At 48.2% G+C, this 19,443-nt stretch overlaps 1 non-coding gene across 1 annotated transcript; it reads left to right on the top strand.

Moving 5' to 3' along the window:
• Positions 1-19,025: 19,025 nt before the first annotated feature.
• Positions 19,026-19,129, top strand: LOC143388159 (U6 spliceosomal RNA). The gene has a single exon (XR_013089951.2). It is a non-coding gene; the product is annotated as a U6 spliceosomal RNA (small nuclear RNA).
• Positions 19,130-19,443: the final 314 nt, after the last annotated feature.

The following is a 19,443-nucleotide window of genomic DNA, read 5'->3' as shown; positions in this document are numbered from 1 at the left end:
TAGCTAAACGCATTCTGGTTAATTTTGTATATTCACTCATTTTACACATACTTACAGAGAATCTGTTTTTTGTGAGAGACTGGTTAGTGCTGTGGAAGCACTAAAAGAAGAAAAATAATCTACCATATTTCAATAAAGTTTATGTTCTAGTGATCTAAACAGTTATTAATCAAGGAAGAGTCTAGTAAAAAAGAAAAGAAGAAGAAATTTCCAAGAGAAGAAGCACTTAATCCAGTAATAACATTTACTAGAGGAAGTTTTCTTTAGGAAAATCAATAGAATCTTCTCAAAGTAAAGTATGATTGACATGTGCTATTGTCTGGATGTGTTGGAAGTTGGTCCCCAGGGTTGTGGTACTAGGAGATGTTGTGGATCCCTTAAAGAGATGGATCCTAGTAGGAGTGCTTGCATCATTGGAGGAGCTTTTGTGGAACCTATGAATTCTTGCAAGAAAGAAATATTATAAATGCAATCCTGACCCCTGAGTCTCCTTCTTGTTTCCTTTTTAAGAAGGTACTTCCACCATTCTGATGCAATCCACCAGAGGCTTTCAACAGGACAGAGCAGATGCTTGGTGCCAAATGCTTGATTCTCTAGAACTACGAGCTAAATAAACAACTTTCCTTTATATAGTTAGTCTGCATCAGGGATTTTTTAATAGTAATATAAAACTAATTAATACAATCTAAGATCTGAAAAATAGCAAGCATTAGTTACTTAAAGAGACATAACAGAGGTATGTAGAGTTCTTGAAACTCTTTCTGGTAGAGGGAACATGTTGGAAAAAAAATTATTTAGTGAATGATGGGGCTCATAAGGCTATAGAAACTAAATAATCATCATGTGTTTAGATTATAGAAAATCAGTAATGATATGAAAGAAATGATATTGAACACAAACTTATTAACATCTTGTCTCTATTTAAGTACTATCTGGGTTTGATGTCTAGCAATATAAAATATTAAATTGTGTGGGTAATGTATATGAAGATATTATCATATCTTCTCACAGTTCAAGATAATTCTGTCTTTATCACTTTACCAATACATTTTTTTAAATTTTTTTGTAGTACTAAGAATTGAACAGAGGGGTGGTTTACCTCTGAGCTACATCTTCAGCACTTTTTATTTTATTTTGAAACCAGGATCTTGCTAAATTGTTGAGGTTGGTCTTGAACTTGTAATGCTCCTGCCTCAGCATTCTGAGGAGCTGGAATTAGAGGCATGCACCCCCATGCCAGGCATCAATACTTTCTTTCATAATGACTTCTTTAAAGCTAAATCCAAATGAAATATTTTAATACTACTTTCCTTGAACTCCACAAAAAATTGATACCATTGACCTTTTTATCTTTTATAGTTTTACTTGAACTCTCTTATCTGATATTTTCTTTGTTTTTTTCTTCCATGGAAATCTTTGTTGTGATCTATACTCCACTTTCCAACATAAGATTATCAAAAACTGTCATTGGCTTGTCCTGGGTCTAATTTTTTCTCACTTGAATTCTTTATAAATGCTTTTATGTATCCTCATGATTTCAATACCATTTGCCCACTTTACCAATTTTAGAGTCAACAACAACCACATCATCCAAGCCATTATTATCAATTGCATGGTACATTTTTAATTTTATCTCTAAATTTAACTGGGCTACAAGACACCCAAACACTTGGTCAGATATAAGTCCAGTTGTGTCAGGTGAGTGTGTTTGGTACTGATTACTCTTTCCATCAGTACATGATTTTAAGCAGTTGCTCTCCCCAATGGGTGTCAATCTCATCAAATTAGGGGTGACCCAGTCATCCCTGGAACTCTGGCTTCAACCTGCTGTCTGACCTTGACAAGTCACTCCCCTTTGCAGGCTTCAGCTTTGTCATCTATCAAAAAAGAAAGGGATGATGAGAACATTGTGTTCTTGATTCTTCAAAGAGTTATTGATGGGGTTAAAGGCCAGATGTTGCCTAATGATGTGAGCCTATGCACAGAGGGGCAGAGGCTGTGGAGCCAGTTGCTTCAACTGCTGCATGACCTTAGGGAAAGGACATCTTCTCTTTCAGCCTCAGTTTCTTTGTAACAAGGCAACAAGTCTACTACTGCCCAGGACTTGCCTGAGGGTGAATTAGTTGAAGGAGAAACATGCTTGGCTCAGAGAAGGAGCTCTTATCAGAAATAGGATTAGCTGCATGGCACCTGAGAGTACTAGAATCTTGGGGATGGGTAGCTCAAAGAGGCCTTTGCCTAGCTCCCAGAGTTCCATCTGCTATGCTGGAAGGAAAGGAAGGGGGGCTGGCCCTGGGGATGCTTATGACCAAGGTGTTAGTCTCCTCCATAGGTCTAGGCTCTGCTCACCTCCTCTACTGCAGGGAAAAGAGCTGGGGGAAGAATGAGAATAAAAGTAAGGGAGAGGGTAGGACTGGGAGGCTAGCACATCTGGACTTTAAGCCAGCTCTGCTAGAACTTAGCTGTGTGACCCTGGGCTGGCTCCTGACTCCTCTGGGCCTCACTACCTGTACCCCAGTGTGGGGGGAAGGGTAGTATGAAACAGGGCTTTCAAAGACCCCTCTGGCACCTCCAGCCTCTGCTCAATCTGAGAGGGAAGTAGAGCCAGGGTATATACCCCCTGCCCAGAACATCCCAGTTTTTCTAAGACTTCCACCCCCAAGGAAGGCCACCTGACAAGTCTGACCTGGTCACATGGGGTCTACTGTGGCAACTTGGCCCCCAGACCTGCCAACTCTGGGCTGAGTTGGGTTTACTGATTAACCAAGCCAGATGGAGGAGACAGCTCCACCCTATTGACAGAGGGTGGGAGTACCCACCTCCCAGAACCAACCTTGGTGAAGAAACTACACTTTCCCACCTCCCTGAGCACTACCAGCCAAAAGCCCTTCTCGGGTCACAATCAGGCTCCCTTGTAGTCACCTTACTCAATTTTCATTAGCTTTGTTCCTTAGTCTCTTCCTTCCACCTTCCTTCAACAAACATCCCTCCCCTGTTGGTGGGGAAGATAGAATCTGTCCCTCCTGCCTCAGGCAGTATCAAGCTAGAACCTCTTAGCTGCCCTATCCTTCCCTGCTCCTCAGTTCAGATATGGATTTGAGAAATCCCAGCCCAGGGTCCTCAAGCCTGGGAACAGACAGAACCCCCTCTTGCTGCCCCCCTCCCACCCTCACACATGGAAACACAAAGAGAAAGAGTCAGATGGCCAGGATGTAAGCAGAGAGCTGTGGAGGAGAAAAGAGAAGGCAGAAAGAGCAAGCCACATCATGTCGGGACAAGATGGACAAAGCAGTAAATGATTAAGGCAAAATGAGGCAGAAAAGCACAGGATCAGAAGGGAAAGGTCAGACAGCTCAAGTTTGGTGTGAGGCAGTATACCCAAATGAAGTCAAAGATTAGGTCCCAGGCAGGAGAGGTCCTATCTAAAAAGACCATCGTCCTGGCCCCTGGCAACAGGAATGTATTTCTCCACATGCTCCAGGTCAAAGGGAGAAGAGGGCAAGGGAAAGGAAGCAAGAAACCCTCTGAAGGGAAATCTACACACCCTCAAAATGTGTTACTCAAAGCAACACCAGAGGTATCAGGAAAGTTACTGTGGCCCTACACCAGGGTCTTCAGCCTCTGTCCCATCTACCCATCATACCCCAAGTCTACCTCATGACTGACAGAGAACCATAAAGCTGCAGGGGAGTGAGAGGGTACCTGTGAGGGGCTGCTGTGTCTACAACTGTCCTCTGAGCTGGCTTCTGACCTGACCACAGGTTCCCTGCTTCCCCAGCCCACCCCAGCCTGTCCCAGTGCAAAGCAGGGACGTCAAAGCCCTGCCTTCATGATCTGGCAATCACAATCTGCCAGCCACAATGCTGAGCCCCTGCTGGAGACTCAGGGAGCTGCCACGGAGGGAAGGGAGAGAGAAAGGGATCAGGCTGGAAAGATCAGGCAGAGAGGAGACCCAGCTCAGGCTGAGAACCAGGAATTAGGAAGAAAAGGGGATCAGTCTCTGGCCTAGGGTGACTCAACTCAGGGGCCAAGTGGAGGCTTGCTGGACAGAGGGGTCCCTGGGGGAGACCACTCTCCTGGATAGGCCTAGCAGCAGTCCCCCTCCTCAGCAAAAAGGGGCATGTCTAGTTTCGACTGATAGAGCCAGAGTGGGTCACATCCCCTTTCCAGGCCTCAGTTGGCCCATCTGTATAATGGAGACTTGGCCCAGTAGACCATGTCTCCTCCTAGTTCCTGGCAGGAAACTCCTTCTGGGCCAAGATGCACCCCCAGGGGTCTGTGGCCCTGCAGCAAGAACAGGAGACCCTGGGATGAGGCAGTAAAGTGTGGTGGAGGCTGCAGGTGCAGTAGTGCACCCCTACCTTGATCTTGTGTAGAGTCCGATCCATCTCCATAGCTTGCACCCACACAGACACGCCAGCCTTGCTGTAAGTCAGATTCCAGCCCACCTCAGCCTCACACTCTGACCGGAAGCTGCGGAAGTCCTGGTCGTCCGGAACCTGGACACTTTCACGGCCCAGGACTGGCCGTGGTCCTTGAGGCTCTGTTGAGGCCGCTGACTTCTCCATTGGGAAAGAGGGGAGGCCCAGCACCTTGGTCCTAGTCCGGTTCTCCTGGATCCTTCGCGGAGGCTCTGACAACGTTGTCGACGCGGTTGCAGATGCTGACGCCACCTTCCTGGGACCTGCAAGACCGGTTTGGGGACCGGAGTCAGAGTGCTGGGGGCGCGGGTGGAGCTGCTGGGGTCCTGAACTGCTGTGATTAGACAGGCGCTGGCCCCTGGGGCAGGGCGGACGGGCACAGGACAGTCATGGGGGCTACCCGCCATGAGCGACCCCAGACCTCTCCCGGTCCGGCGCGGGGGCTGCGTATGGGGTGCGGGTGACCCGCGGAAGCCTGTCGGGACAGGGGGATCCGAGGTGACGGACGGTCTGGCGGGGGGCCCCCGCCGCAGTGGTGACCGGACGGCCTCAACTAACTCGGCAGCGGCGCGGGCGCGGGATGCGCGCAGGTGAGCTCGGGGGCGGGGTGGGGCGCCGGCCGGCAGGGCCACTCACCTGTGTCCGCTGCTCCGCCGGGGCCCGCCGGGGCCGGGGTGCGAGTGCCTCCGCTGCCGCCACTGCCCGGGCGACCAGGGGCCGCGCGGGGGCCCTGGGGGGAAGAGCAGTGGGTCCCACGCCCGGCCCCGCCCCGCACCCCCGCCCTGCGCGCCCCCTCCCGCGCTCCTCCCTCCGGGCTAGGCTGAGGGCTCCCGGGCTCGGCTTGCCTCGCTCGGTATTTTCCAGGCTGCGGAGGTAAAGCAGAAGGAGCTCCGAGCCCCGCCCCGCCCCGCAGGGTCCTAGTGCCCGCCCTTACACGCCCCGGGAGAGGACCCGTTGCGCGCGGGGGCGGGGGTGCAGTCCTCAGGCAGGGCTTGGGGGCTGGGTGAGGAGTGGCCAAGATAGAGTGGACGCTCAGAGGAAGGAAGGCGAGGTGTTAAGAGAGGGATTCTGGAAGTTAATTATGAATCCCCTCTTGCTGTCCCCCTCCCACCCTCACAGGTACACACCTCTGCAACAACCTATTTACACACAGGCACTCTGTCACCAGAACACCCGAGATCCAAAGATGGGCACACACACAAACGATAATCAAGAGATTAACTCGCAGGGATGACAGCCTCACAGCAACTCAGGGATTCCCAAAACTTGCAACCCCAACAACCAAGAGTCACACCAAGCCTATACACACCCAACCCAATTCCCTTTGGAGTGTGCCAACCCAGCCGGAAGTTGCTCTCACTTGGCTCAAGGTTCACAGGCTAGGCAGACTTGGGCAAACTCTCCTCTCTAGTCTCACTCTCACCTGGGACTTTTACCAGGACTCCTCCAGCCCCTTCCTCAGGCTGTTGTCCAAAGTCACCATTTCTCAGCACACATCTCCCTTGTATTAGACTAGATTCTCAATAAATAGCATCAGGCCCCAGACCTCTGAGGTTTTCCTGGTCCCTTCCCAGGCTTAACTGATCAGAGCTTCATGGCCTCTGGGGAGATATGTCCACCAGCATTCCAGTCACCCCTTCCAGCCTGGAGGCTGCCCCCTTGCTCCCTGGGTCCTGTATGCAGGACCCTGGCAACAGGAATGTATTTCTCCACATGCTCCAGGTCAAAGGGAGAAGAGGGCATCTCTGTATGCAGCTACTCTGTGTGAACTAAGGCTAACAGATCAACTTCTCTGAGGTCAGGTCAGGATGAGTGTGGCAACCTGTCCCATGACTGGCCCTGGACTAAACAGGAGCAGGAAGGGCCTCTGCTGAGCTCCTTTGGATGGGCACCTAACAAGGTCCAACAAATGCTTACCACTGGCCCAGTATCAAAGTGAGTCTATAGCTATCTGACACAAGCCCACTCAGCCTCTTCCTACCCAGGGCTCCTTGCTCTACTTGCTTATCTCTGGACCTTGGTTCCTCCTATACAAGGAGGGAATCAGAAGGCATATCCTGGCTTCACCATCCAGAGCCCTGGGATAGAACAGCTTTGCTAACAGGCACTAAGAGTAAATATAAGGAGTCAGCATGGTGTCTTCACAAATAGAGGTGTCTCTTCCTGAAGTGCTCAAGGCTCTGAGATGTTTGTAAATCAGGCCCAATTTTAAAAATGAGTGGGGGTGAACCGGGAGCCATGACAGCAAGACAACAGCAAGACATTCAGCAAATTGAAGCCTGTACAATGAGCTGCAGGTCCTTATGAGGCCCATGTGATGATTCTAGATCTCTATTAATCACCTCCAACCTCCAGATTCACACTCCTCTCCCCCCCCCCCCAACTGGGGATTGAACCCAGGAGTCACTCCTTTTTATTTTATTTATTTATTTGTGTGTGTGTGTGTGTGTGTGCTGGGAATTGAACCCAGGGGCTTGTGCATGCAAGGCAAGCACTCTTCCAACTGAGCAATATCCCCAGCCCACTCCTTTTTATTTTTGAGACAGGGTCTTGCTAAATTGTTGAGACTGGCCCTGAACTTTCAATCCTCCTGCTTCAACCCCCTGAGAGGCCCCCTGAGTAGAGGCCAAGGCAGGAGGATCAAAAGTTCAAGGCAAGACTCAGAAACTTAGTGAGACCCTCCCTCAAAATAAAAAATAAAAGGGCTGGGGATACAGCTCAGTGGTATGGATCCCATGGGTTCAAACCCCAGTACTGGAAAAAAAGAAAGAGTTTGGGGCTGGGGCTTTAGCTCAATGGCAGAGCTCTTGTGAGGCACTAGTTTCAATCCTTAGCACCGCATAAAAATAAACAACTAAAATAAAGGCACGTTGTCTATCCACAACTACAAAAAAAATAAAGAAAGAAAGAAAAAAGAAAAAGTCTGGAATGATTAGGTGTTAGGGCGGCTAGCTCTCAGCTGGGGAGGAACCAGGTTCTGACTTCTAATCTACCTCCCCTGCCCTTGGCCCAATTCTAGCCACGTTACTGTCTTCCCCAGGCCTTGAGGAAGACACTTTTGCTTCCAGGCTGGTAGGAGAGCCACAGGGGACCCCAGCAGACCCAAGTCCGGTTTGTGGAATTGGACTATAACCTGTGGGATCAGCCATGAGGAAGAGATGGCAGCACTGGTCTGGTGGCTTCTGTATTTTTAGCATCCCCCCACCCAGCACATCTCAACAGACAGTAAGATAAGATTGGAGTGACAGCAGGAGGAGGCAGTGAGGGCAAACTGACAGAAGGAACTCCCTACCCCAGAAGGCTGCCAATCTGAGGAGGAGACAGAAACCCAGGAAGATACAGATGGCAAGATGGCAAGAACCAAAACATCCCTCACATCTAAACACAGATTAAGACAAGAATAAATCTTTTGGGTCTTTTGGGTCTTAGGTCAGTAAAGGTGGGTGATCTGGCACTCTTGGGCTCAGGTGGCTATGCCCTGGGCTCATCAATGGGTCTTGATTTCAGATGAGATTGGCTGGCCAGCAGGTAGGCAGAAGGGCATCACTCCATTCTACTCATTAATTTGCCCTTGCAAAGGAGTGTCCTTGATTCTAAGGCTCTTTACATCTCCTTGAACATGACAGAACATACCAAGTCTCACAACACCACTGAGCAGCATAGCTAAGGGCCTGATATTCAAAAGTGGAAGAGTAAGGAATGGGAAGGAGCCTGGGGACAGAATCTGGACAGGAGTCCCAGGCCTAGGCCATCCCTGCTTCCCACAGTCTGTCAGTAGACCTAGATTCAAAACCTTTTCTAGCTGTGTAACCAGAAGCAGGTGACACATTCTCTCCAAGCCTATTTCCTCATCTGGAATAATAATACCTTCTGAGAATTACTGAAATGAAGAGCTGTACATATGCCAGTGTCACTCAAAAATATAACTCGGGGACAGGGTAGGGCATGGAGGAATGCACTGGTCCAAAAATGTATGGCTCCAACAAAAAGCATTAAAGTAACACCTTGACATGTTAGGTATGATTCTCATGAAAGATTAAGCAGTGAAAAGGGCTGGCAAAGTATGACCCCTGCTCTCTGCCCATTCAGCCCCCTGCCCCAGACCCAAGTCCCACAGGAGGTGGATGGAGGTGCCTCTGTGAGCCCAGGGCAGAGCCCATGTCTGACTGTTCTGGGCCCCAGAAAGAACAGCACTAAGCGGAGCCGGGTAGGTGTAGAAGGTGAAAGTGTGTACAAGAAGGTGCTTAGCAAACTGAGAAGCCTCCTCATGGGAGTGAGAGGACTTATTACCCTGGGCTCTGAGCAAGACTGAGTCTTATTATGCCCCTCCTAGAGAGAGCAGCTGAGGCTCCAGGAGGGCCCAAATCATACACAAAGCAGAATCCCTCTGGGTCCAGCCCCTAGACTGTGACCCCAGGACTGGGGGAGTCAGTGAGTTGTTTAGACATTTACACTAGACTTTGCTCATAGGCCCTGACAACTATTGGAGTAGCGGTGAGGGCATCTGCCTAGAGTCACCCCTTGGCCAACTCCCCACACTACATCTAAACCCCTCAGACTAATGTCAACTGGCTTCAGCCTCCCAAAAAAAGAAACAGAAGGCCCAGCTAGCAGAGTCAAGCAGAAATAAAAATCCCAGGACTCCTGACTCCTAACCCCCATTACATACTACTCTTTCCATTTGCCTGTGGGGTCCTTGGCATTGTCACCACCTTCTCTAATCCTCAAGATTTAGTTTCCATCCTCACCACCAGTGCCTCCCACCCTGACCATGTCCTGTACAATAGGGGTCCTGCAAGACTTGACTTGCTCCTAGGTACACATTTCTACTCACCATTTAGCCAGACAGACAGATGACTACTTCAATTTCCCCTCTGGGAGGTAAGAAGGCCCACCACTGGTGCCTTCTGCCCCCACCTCCTCCTCAGGGGTATGCTACCTGTTAGTTCGGGTGGAGAAAATTCCCAAGTTTTCTAGGGCAAAAAAGCAATATCCTAGGGGCACTATTCTAGAAGATTAGACAGTGACTTGTGTGATGTCACTAGGAAGCAGCAGAGCCTCAGTTCCATAGGCCCTCAAGAAAGGTCCAGGACAAAGCACTTTGAGGCCACCAAGGCTGGCTTAGCCTGGAGAGGGACGTGTTCTTTACAGTGGCAATAGGAGCTACATCTCAGTCCCATACAAACCCGGATCTAAATGTTTACCCAAGGCGGTCTCCTGGCCCTGATGGGCCTCACTGAGCAAATAGCCCACACTTCCCTGAGGGCGCTGTTACAACCTCTGGGAGCTACAGCCACTGCATTCATCACCCAGAGTTACCCATATCCTTACTCCTCCTGGTGACACTGTCACAGTCACATACATCATCTCAATGTCTTATCAGAATCATACACAAATATACACCATCTCATTCTCAAACATGGCCAGTGCAGCACAGGTACATACACATACATGGTCACACACAATATCAGAGTGAAGTTGCCAGTTTAAAAAAAAAAACAACAACAACAATGTGCTGGGAAGGTAGCTCAGTGGTAGAGTGTTTGCCTAGCATGTGCCAGGCACACACACACACAGTATGGGACACCTAGTGAAATTTAAAATTTTAAATTTCAGAGAAGCAATGATTAACTTTACTAAATCTCCAAAATTTGCTAAATCTGGCAACCTTACATTTGAGGCACTGCCACACCCACGTCACAAAACCTTGAAGCATTATGCAGTCACATGTCAGTTCCCAAACAGACCTCAGATGCCTGCTGTGTCAGGGGAATATGCACATTGCACCCAAGTCATAGTGGTGTATAAGTTGTCATGTACACACACACAAAAAAAAAAAAAAAAAAAACCTCTGCACCTTCTTTCTGTGACATGCCACTAGACCAGGGGATGTCTTTCATGCTCATTTTGTCTCACCTTCACACCTTAAGTGAAATGTCAGGCAGGGACCATTAGCTCCATTTGACAGCTGAGGGGGAAAAAAAGGCCCAGCAAGAAACAGAAGCTATCCTAGGTGCTCCAGTGTGTTTTCCCCTAGCTATGGGAAATCAAACTATACCTGGGCCAGGCTATGTCCCCTGGTGTATCTGAGTTTCCCAGACTCACCAGCAGCACTCAGGCCAGCAATGTGTCCCAGAGGAGCCTCTTTTTTCTGAAAAGATAATAGCCTGGGGGGTCTTAGGTGTGGACTCCTGATCTCTCTTTATTACCCAAAATGTGATTCTGACTTCTTCCTGGAAGCCCCTCTAGTTCCAAGAGGTGAAACTGTACTTAGTCAGAGCACTGGGGGCCCAGGTTTTAGATTAAAAAGGAACCAAAAGAAGGAAGTCATGTGGGCTGTCAGAAAGGGGCTGTAGTCTCAGGACTAGAGTTTCTATCCACCCTGAAGAAGGACTGAACAACCTGTCCTTCCTGAAAATACTCAAGATACCTCCACCCTCTTAGCCTGAGCACAAATCCAGGGGAAGGCTCAAGGTCAGCAGATGGATCAGGCACCTCTGAAAGGAAATTCTAGGGCTTCTAGAAGGCAGAGATCCAACTCGGTTCTTGCAGACAGCAGGTCCCAACAGATATTGTTAGAAGGAGTCCTTAGCACAAGCCTGGGGCCTTCCCTGGTGGGGAGCCCCTGTGGTTCTGCTGCAGTCCTTCCTACTGCACCTCTTTAGGATGTACTCCTGTCAGAATGGTGGGGCTCAAGAGGCCTCCCCCACAGAGTTAAGGAGGATGCCATCAATTGTGAAGTCTTGCATGGCAGTGTTGGGGGCCAGTTAAACTTGTCCTTTCCTGAAGCCTATGGGTAACCTGGGCAGCAGGATCCTGCATAGCCCCAAAGATCTGCTTCCAAGGTTCTGGGTGCAGGGACTGGAGGATGGGCCTGGAAGGATGGAAGAAGAGGCCTGACAGATGGGGTAAAGTACCTAGCTCAGCAGTCTAGGAAAATGACTTGGGCCAGGGAGCCAGACTGTCTGGTTAAAACACCTTACTCAGTGTGTGATCTAGAACATTACTCAACCTCTCTGTGTCTCAGCTGTCCCACTTTTTTTTTTAAACCCAGGGGCACTTCACCAGTGAGCTACATCCCCAATCTTTTTTTTTTTTTTTTTGGCAGGGGTACCAGGGATATAACTCAGGGGCACTCGACCACTGAGCCACATCCCCAGTCCAATTTTGTATTTTATTTAGAGACAGGGTCTCACTGAGTTGCTTAGTGCCTCGCCATTGCTGAGGCTGGCTTTGAACTTGTAATCCTCCTGTATCAGCCTCCCTAGCCGCTGGGATTACAGGTGTGCACCACCATGACCTGCCTCCAATCTTTTTTTATTTTGAGACAGTGTCTCACTAAGTTGCTAAGCCTGGCCTCAAACTTGGGAATCCTCCTGCCTCAGCCTCTTGAGTCACTAGGATTATAAGGTGCCAATGTGCCCGGCCAGCTCTCTGACTTCTAAGATGGGTGGACTACGAGGATTTCCATCATCAGAATGAGGACAGAGCACTTTTCTCAGTGCAGGGGTCCGGTTTTAGGTTCTGGAGGATGGGCAAGGGAGCATGGAAGAGGAGGCTCTTTGAGTGCTCAATGAATGCCACAGCAACTGTCTATCTTATCTCCTGAGCTTCCTTACCCCCAGGTCTGGCATCTGACCCCAAAGCATGTCCTCCTTGATTCCTCTCCCTTCTCCTGACCTGTGTTAATCTGGAGCCTGGAGGGTTGAGAATAAGGCAAAAGTGGATACGATGACATGTTGTCCCTCTCCCTCATCCTCATTTCTCAGAGGAGCTTGCAAAAGGTCTGGCTGGGTCCCCTTTGAGAGACCTTCACTCAATGGCATTAGCTTCTTACATCCATACTCCTCTCCTTGGTGTCTGATAAATAGATATCAGAATGGCAGCGCGAGTGGCACAGGAAGCCTGGCCATGCCCACCCAGTGGGCAGCACGGTTCTGAAATGTCCTCACTGCAGAGGCTGGTTCTCAGGACTGTGTGAAGGGATTGAGTGGGTGGGTTCCCAGGGACTCTAAGAATGGGACTGAAGGCTCTGTCCTGTATTAAGGTTCATTCTGGGTTTGATCTACCCCTGGAACAGGCCTCTAGCAGGCTCAGCTATAGGATGGAGTGCTACAGTTCAGGGAACTCCTGCCAACCACTCCTTCCTGCCCTGAATCCCTGGTGCCCTGGGTCAGCAGGCATCTCCAAGTCTTCCCCAGGGGAAGGCTGCCTCCTTCAGCACCTTCTAAATTTAGGGCCAGGGATCTATGACTCATTCCTGAATCTGCTTTGCTAGCCTCCTCCAGGAGTGTGCTCCCACAGTATTTTTATCTTCTGCTACCTCAGACTGATTAATAAGGCCCCAGCATCCCACAAGAGCCACACACCAAGAGCTCCCTGCTCCCACTTGCCCCAGGTCAGCTCTGGACTTCTTTTTGTCTATACCCCGCCTTCCCTGATGTTTCCACATTCCCAACTCCCTCAACCCCAACTAGAGCTCATGTGCCTGGGTGGGGTGGCCACATTGAGGTCTGGCTCAAAGCAGAACTAGGGGAAGGAGAGGTGAAGTAAAGCCCTGCCCACTCCAATTCATCTGCTGGGCAGAGCCCTCACCTGAAGTCAGAAAGCTATATACTGAACCAGAATCCTCCCTCCTCTCTGAGGCTCTCAGTGAGTTCTTGGCAGTGCTAGATTTTTGTTTCCTCCTCTATAAATAAGGGGTTCAACCAGAATTTTATTAGTCAATCATGGATCAAAGTTGAAATGACCACTGTGTCAGGCTTCCATCATCAAGCAGGGCGGTCTGGGGGTGGGGTGTCTGGCAGGCCTGTTTTCCACCCAAATTCCTCCTTGCCCCCAATCCCTGCTCCACTCAGGGGAAACACAGGCTAAGAACCTGCTGTCAGTCTTCTTGGAATTCTGCCCTACAGGGAAGAGAAGTCAGGTACAACCCCCTACCCTGAAGGGGCTGGAGAGATCCCAGGGTCAGTTCTGGTCTGTCCAGGCATGTAACATACAACTTCAGGAAAGAATTGTCTCAACTCTGGGCCTCAGGTGTGGGGAATGCATGTGGAGGTGTTAACACTGGAGACATCTCTTTCTTTGCCAGGCTCTGAGGCCAGAGGAGAATATGGGGACCTGGGTCTTCCCTTGGCTTCCAGAAGTATGAGGGGCATGGTATGGAGGAATCAGGGACATGGGCAGACCAGGGGATGCTGCATGTCTGCTGGAAGAGAACCCATTTGCAACCTGACTGTCTCAACCTGTCTTCCCGAGGAACAACAGTGGCCAGTGTTTATTAAGTGCTTATTATGTGCCTGGTGCTGTTCTGTGCACTAAACAGGTTTTAACTTAATTTATAGTTAAACCTCAAGACAGCCCTGGATAAGGCTTACCACCTCCACTTTACAGAACAACTGGAGGCTCAGAGAGGGGCAGTGACTCACCCAGAATCACTGGGAGGGCTGGTGAAAAACCAGGCAGGTCTGACTGCAATCCTGGTTTCCATTTGCTACCCCAAGGAAGCTCTTCTCAGAGTACACATTAGATACCTAATAAATGTTTGATGTCATTATTACTGCTATGTGATAAAAAAATCCCTATTCTAGTCTACTTGTCCCCCAACTCCTATGCGTCCTTAAGAGAGTCCTTTTTCTTCTTTAGTCTCAGTTTCCCTGGCTGAAAAACAGAAGCAAGTGAAGGCCCAGAGAATTAGATACTTGAAAGAGGGGAGGATCTTGGATTTCCTATTTCTATAAATAGCCAAATTGCCTTACTTGCCTGAGGAGGTCCAAACAGCAATCAAACCTCAGGATCTCCCAGTTCTTACCACAACCTACCCCTAGAACCTCTAAGAGCTCTCCAGAGGGAAACAGCTGTGTATAGCCCAGCTCTGTTACAAGATACAGAGAAAAGTTCACTTCCCTGTTGAGCAGCTGCATGATCCTGCAGGTGGCAAGTTACCACCTCTCTTCCATCTGTTCTAGTGGCTCCCACAGCCTCACCTCAATGTGCATCACTTCCTCTCCTCACCACCCAGACCAGCTGGTGTATCACCTCCAGCTGCCACTGGCCCAACTGGAGTCATCTGTGCCTCTCAAGCTCAAAAACAGAGTCCAAGTCCTATCATTCCTTTCTATTTAATCTGTCCCCTTAATAGTGACACATCATCTGTCACAACTGGGCTCCTGCACTCACCTTTGTCAAGTCCCAAGAAGCATCTCCAGCAACACTGTTCTTTTCCCCCAGGATTCTCCTGATACTCCTCAGTTTCCTGCTTCTGGTGGTCACCTCAACAGAGCAGGACACTCCTCCAACAGGCCAATGTGCAGAAGCCCAGGCCCTCAGGGAAACAGTTTATTTCTCTACACCTATATCCAACAAAGACACACTGCTCCTTTGGATTCAAGGAAGGACTCCAGGCCCAAAAGTAGGAGGGTTGGGTTTCACTCTTGCTCACAGGCTGCTGAGACCTGAGGCAAGCCCCTACCCCTTTTGGCACTCTCAGTTTTGCAAATTGTAGAAAGAGGAAATGGGTCCCTCAGTCTGCAATCACCCAACTATAATAATCTTTTGCCTTTATAGACTGCTTGGGAATTTCATTTTCATCCCTGGATCTCGTTTGATTCTCCCAACAAGCTAATCCACTTATAAATGAGAAAGCTTAGGTTCCCAAGGGAACAAAAATACCCAAGTCACACAGCAAATCAAAGGCAAATCCTGGATTAGAGCCCTGAAATCTTGGTCCTTCCCTGGTCCTTAACTTTCTGTGATGCTGGGACTCTTGCTGTGTGGCTTTCTTTGATTTGTTCCATTTGTAAAAGGACAGTGTGAGGATCTAATTAGGAGAGGCAATGAGGGGGACTGTGTTTGGGAAACCATAAAAGGCTGCAGAAAGATGACTGGACCGCTACATTACTACTTAATTGCTCTTCTCTTGGCTGAAGCGCCCCCGCGCGTCGATCCCTAGACGCTCAGACTACGCAGGCGCCCTTCAGTGTTTACAGACGCCTGAGGCCCTGCATTTGCGCGTGCGCTTCCAGCCTCCCGCCTCCGGCCAAGCCAGAACCCTCTGGCGGCTCTTCCTCCTCAGATTAGAGCCTGCGCGCTCCAGTCCCCCTAGCGGTTGTGGCCGTTCTGTCACCACGACTCCCTGGGGACTCAGTCGGCTCCGCGTAGGTTGGGGCGTCTCCACAGCCCCAGAGCTGCGGAGATGTTAGGAGCGACGGGAGGCACAGAGTGATCACTATCTCCTCCTCACCCTATTTTCAGCATCTCAGTCGTCGTTCCACTGAACCTCAGGCGTCGATCCTAGCATCCACCGCCGCAGACACGAGACCGTAGTCAATCCCACCGGAACCTCAAAGCACCCCCGCATGGAGCTGTAGTTCGCGGTTAAGACCTTCCTGGGGCTGGAACGCTGTAAAGACTACGTTTCCCAGAAGTCCAAGAGTCAGAGTCGCAGAAGGACCCGCCGCCTGTTGGGAGTTTAGAGTTTGGGGACCTTACTGGGGTTCTGCAAGCGAAACTCAGGCTCTGAACCTGGAGTGGCGGAATCGCGTAGCTAGCGTAGGAGTGCACAAGCATTGGAAAGGATGTGTCTTAGAATACAACCCATTAGTTTGCAACTCCCACAGGGCCCCCTCCCCATCACTCCTCGGAGACTGCACTCTCAATTATCATCTTACTGCAATAATGGAAATGTTCTTTATCTGTATTATTCAATACTATAGCCATTAATCTGTGATTACTGAACACTTGACATGTGGATAAATGCCATGCATGAATTCAAATTTGTACTTAATCGAATTCATTTTGAAATTAATGTATTTTTTTTTTTAGTTGTAGATGGACACAATACCTTTATTGTATTTTTTTTTTAAATATGGTGCTGAGGGGCTGGGGATATTGCTCAGTTGATAGAGTGCTTGCCTTGCACACATAAAGTCCTGGGTTCAATCTCTAGCACCACAAAAAACAAAAATAAAAAATAAAAATAAATAAATGTGGTGCTGAGGATGGAACCCAGTGCCTCACACGTTTTAGGTAAGCACTCTACCACTTAGGCAAGCACTAGCGCGCTCGCCTGGCATGCGTGAGGCCTGGGTTCGATCCTCAGCACCACATACAGACAAAGATGTTGTGTCCGCCAAATACTAAAAAATAAATATTAAAATTCTCTCTCCCTCTCTCTCCTCTCTCTTTAAAAAAACAAACAAACAAACAAACAAAAAACAATCCCAGCCCTCTTAATTAACTTTTATCAGTTTGCAGCTCCCTCCTCAGTTTTTGTCCCTGGAAACCTCAAAATTAGTTTGGACTGTAAAAATCTGCCCTGCTATTCATCAGGCTGAAATAACAGACACATAGAAGGTGGTATTTTATTATTATTATTATTATTTTTATTCCAGGGATTGAACTCCTCCTGTCTCAACTTCCCGATCTCCTGGGATTACAGGCGTGCGCCACCTGCCTGAAGGTGGTAAAATTAACAAGAAATATTTTTCCTAAATACATACCACAACCATAAAAATGTCCTAACAACCCTTTGCTTTAAGTGACTACTTCTTCCTTACTTAACTGAGCAGCCTTGTTTTCTAAAATTATAGGCTATTGGAAACAGCTGTTTGAATTGTTTAAACAAGAATGAAACTCTTGCCTGGGGGATCTAACTCACTAAATGGACAGAATTTACACCCGGGGCAGAGATTGAGATAAGGGGTTTCTGAACATGTGTTCTACTCTAACGAGTCTGGGTGGCCCACAACTGTAATCCCACACACTTGGGAGGCTGAAGCAGGAGGATCAAAGTTCAAGGCCAACCTGGGCAATTTGGTGAGACTGGTCTCAAAATAAAAAATAAAAAGGGCTGGGGTTATAGTTCAGTGGTTAGAGTACCCTGGGATTCTATCCCCAGGGGTGCCAAAATAAATAAATAAAATTCTAAAGAAATCTACCCATATTAACTTCATTGTTTCCAAGGAAACAGTACCTTGCATCCACTTAGCAGAGCAGACCTGATGTTGACCCCTTTATACATGGCTCTGATTTGCTTGAGTCTATCACCTACTGTCCAGATGTGGTTGACTAAGGCAGGTGGAGGTGCTGGGTCATGCTGCTGGAAGTGTAGACAGGCTGTATATAGTGGGCATTGTGCTGAAGGGCACAGTAGTGGGCATGTTGAGTGGCTGCAGGTGCCTGCCAACTACTTCCTGGTCCCTCTCTAGCCAAGGTTATTCTCTTTGCTATCACCATCAACCTGAGCTTTACTGACTTTGGCAGCTGTCTTCCTCACCTGCTTGTTGCTCATGCTCAGAGCTTCCCCTTCAGTCTCCTGGCTGTGGCTGTTGACAGGCACCTATCTGTGTCCCACTTGGGTGTATAATTTTAGTCACTAGGTCCTGAGCAGGGGGAAGATGGTTATTGCTGTCCTCTGGGTCTTTGCCTTTAGCTTTGGATTGACTTCATTCCTAGAGTGGAACAGTAAAGACAGTACCACAGTAAAGAAAGTCCCAAGATGAAACCATAGATGAAAGTTGCTGCTATTTAAGAATGTGGTCCTCATTAATTATATAATATATTTCAATTTCTTTTTTTAACCTTTATTTTACTTATTTATTCTTATGTGGTGCTGAGGATCGAACCCAGGGTCTCACATGTGCGAGGTAAGCACTCTACCGCTGCGCCACAACCCCAGTCCCAATATTTTAATTTCTTTGGCTGTGTCCTGCCCCCAGTGCTCATAATGTTGCTGATCAAAATCAAGGTCTTTATGGTGGCCTGCATGCAGCTTCAGCCAGCACACCAAGCTGATGGGCCACTAGAGGACCACTGTCTATCCGGAGATAACACTACCAAGTCACAGACCTTGACTGTGGGAGTTTTGCTCTGTGCTGACTGTGCCATCAGCTGTGTCACTCTTCTTCAGCCATTTTGGGCTAAGGATAAACCCAAGTGGGTAATGAACATGGCCATTCTCCTGTTATAGCCAATTCAGTTGTCAATCCCATTGCCTATGCTCCTTGAACAGAAACTTCTGCTATACTTTTCACAAAAATCACCCCCAGGGGTATGTTCTTTGGCAGAATGATGTCAAAAGTGGTAATGGGTAGGACAGGACACAGCCTGCTCTCAATGTGGGCTGTGACATAGGTTGTGGCCTCTTCCAGAATAAGTCACAAACTCACAATAAACAAGGGACAGGGAATGATTGATTTTCATCATGAACGACAGCTCCACCTCAAAATTGGGAGGAGGGCTGCCTCTTTGGAGCACTTCCCTGGAGTTTCCACATATCTAGCTATATGTATGTATTAGTAAGCTCCAAGGGTTGACAAATAGATTTATGGTTCTATGCAGCTGTTCTTACTGTGTATATGATGCTGACAGTTTAAATGGATTCTGAAAGACTTTTTAAAAAAGAGTCTGCCTTGGTTATGATAGAAAATGACTAAAACTATTTAACTGTAGAACTATGTGAACTATTATAATGTGAATATTTTTAAACTTAGGGGCAATGGAAAAATAAAAGTTGGCTGTACTAAAAATGTATACTTGTTTCTAAGAAGGCAACCAGGAAAATAACAAGTACAATTCTTCAATCAAGAAACTGCCATATTGTGATTGCTTCAGCAGCAAATATATTAAAAATTGGAATGATACAGAGAGGATAGCATGGCCCCTGCACAAGAATGACAATGGCCCCTGCACAAGGATGACATATGAAGCAGTGCATATTAAAAGAAAAAAAGAGAAGCTGCTGTATTAATCTAGGGAAATAATATTCTCATAAGTTCTTAGGTAGAATTATCATCAGAAAATCATGTCAAACTGTTCTTTTTCATTTATAGAAACTACCCTTGAGGAAGAAACTGGAGAAATGGGATTCATTCTCTATAACATTCTCTCTTTAAAAACTAGGTAGTGGGCTGGGGATAGAGCTCAGTTGGTAGAGTGCTTGCCTTGCAAAGGCAAGGCCCTGGGTTTAATCACCAGCACCACAAAAAAAAAAAAGAACTAGGTAGTGAATTTTATATCACAA

This window comes from Callospermophilus lateralis, unplaced genomic scaffold (assembly GCF_048772815.1).
Source record: "Callospermophilus lateralis isolate mCalLat2 unplaced genomic scaffold, mCalLat2.hap1 Scaffold_84, whole genome shotgun sequence".
NCBI classification, from domain to species: domain Eukaryota; kingdom Metazoa; phylum Chordata; class Mammalia; order Rodentia; family Sciuridae; genus Callospermophilus; species Callospermophilus lateralis.
Note: the sequence above shows the minus strand (reverse complement) of the source record. Positions and strands in the feature narration are given on the sequence as shown.